This window comes from Echinops telfairi, unplaced genomic scaffold (genome assembly GCF_000313985.2).
Source record: "Echinops telfairi isolate 266 unplaced genomic scaffold, ASM31398v2 ScPeMD7_4;HRSCAF=17, whole genome shotgun sequence".
NCBI classification, from domain to species: Eukaryota; Metazoa; Chordata; class Mammalia; order Afrosoricida; family Tenrecidae; genus Echinops; species Echinops telfairi.
This window is the reverse complement of record NW_022103900.1, coordinates 14,712,745-14,714,895: the sequence shown is the minus strand read 5'-3', so window position 1 is coordinate 14,714,895 and position 2,151 is coordinate 14,712,745.

Sequence of the window (2,151 nt, the reverse complement as noted above, 5' to 3'; positions counted from 1 at the left end):
GAAACAAAGGTTTACATAAGATCTAGAAGCTCATTACACAATGCCCACCATGTCCAGATTTTTCTTTTTCTTTATGAAATGCAAAAAAAAAAAAAATTCCACCACTCACACACCTTCCCTCCCCCCTTTCAGCTTAAAATATTTGAATGGTTTTCTAATCAGCGTACTTCGAATCAAGAGCCCAAACAGCATACCTGCCCTAACAGGCTTGACTGGCTTGGCACCTGCTCATCACTCATGTCCCAACGTCTTCCCTCACAGTTCCAGGTACACTGTATTCCTCAAGGAGCTAAGCTCTCTCTTGACACGGGGCCTTTGTGCATGCCCTTCTCTATGTATACAACTTGCTTCTTGATGGACCAACCTCCTCTAACCTACTCTTTATCTTTCACATCTCATTTTGGTCTTTACTTCTCCAGGGAATCCTGCTCTACCATCGGCCATTAAGGCACAACTATTACATTCAGTCATGGCTTTACTTTTATGTTATTCACATGTGCCCAAGACCATACTAAGGGCCCACACATCAATTTCAAAACAACGCACCAATGTCAGCACTATTATCAATCATATTTTAAGATGAGGAAACTGAGGCACAGCATGATTCAGGTAACATGTCTGTGTCTATAGAACTAATGCTTGACCTCAAGTCTTTCCCCTGTCAACATCCATGTTATTCATACCCATTTCAATGCACCACTTCCTGAAGACACTGTGCACGTGGTCCTTCTCTCCTCCTGTGAGCCACAAAGCAAGTAGATGTGGGCTTGAACTCTAGGCCTTCTTTAAGACCAAGCCACCAACCATTAACTTCTGTGCCTTTCCTGTTCTAGGCATGAACATATGACAGCAGGGACAGAGACAAGCTGGAACCATTCCAAAGTAAACTCAAGAAGACAAAGGAAAGTCATGCAGTGGGCGGTGGGCAGGATCACCTGGCGGCCTGCTGGGCTTACTTTGCATGTGCACAAAGAATGAGTTATTACTGATAGCAACAAGCGCCCTTTCTCAGAGATTGAAGATGCCTTTTACTAAAGGAGAGAGTAAACATTACTTAGAACAAATCTCATATCATACCTTGATGTTTACAAAGGAGACCAAGGGAGGGAGCCCAGGAAAGAACAGATTTCCCAAGAGAGGAAACTGCCAGGAGAGCACGTTATCTGGATCAAGCCTGAACATGTTTGAGCAAAAAGAATCCCGAAGGACAGAGGAAACAACAGATAAAGGAAAGTACGGGTAAGATATGAATTTATAAAACAGGGTTCTCTGCTAGATTTATGTAGATGGTTTTTGAAACAGTGACTTTAGTTGAATGACAAGGCAAGAAATAGTATGAATGAATACGATTATTAACTTTTTTTAACTTGAAATCTTTTTCTAAGTTCAGCATATATCATTTGACATTGGAAGTAGCTTTGACTTCTAACAATTGCAAAATTGTTAAGTAGCTCGTGGGACACACTGAGAGATGGAATCGTATGCAGACTTCAAGGACGGTGCAGCCAACCCCAAAGACTTGAAAGCAGTAATGTAAGCAGGTTCGTGGACATCACAATGCTCATTACAAAGTCACCCACAATAGCTAAGAGGTGGGTTTAACCCCAATATCCACCAATGGCTAAGTAAATAAACAAATGTGGTGTATCCGTACAACACACTATTTTTTATCCATAAAGCAACATGAAGTTCTGCTATTTGCTACCAACTGGGTGACCCTTACAAACCCTAAACTGAGTGCAATCAATAAAGCTCAAAAGGACAAATATTGTATGAAGGGGATTCAAAAAGTTTGTGGAAAACTGTAATGAAAAGATAATGGTATTTTTCACAAATTCTTTGAAACTTTTTTGTATGATCCAATTGATATTAAATATCTAGAACAGTAACTATATAGCGACCAAAGTTTATTAGTGCTTACTCAGGATAAGTTGGAAAAGGAAATGGAGAATCATTGTTTTAGGGATACCAAATTGCTGTTTAGGGTTATGAAACATTGGGAAATGAGTAGCTGTGTGGTTGTACATTAAACATGGTGAACATAATTCATGTCACTGAATTGTACACATAAAGAATGGGTGAAATAGCCAATGTTTTGCTATATAGTGCAATCAAAATGGCGCAGAAGGAAAAAGTGATGATCCAACATAA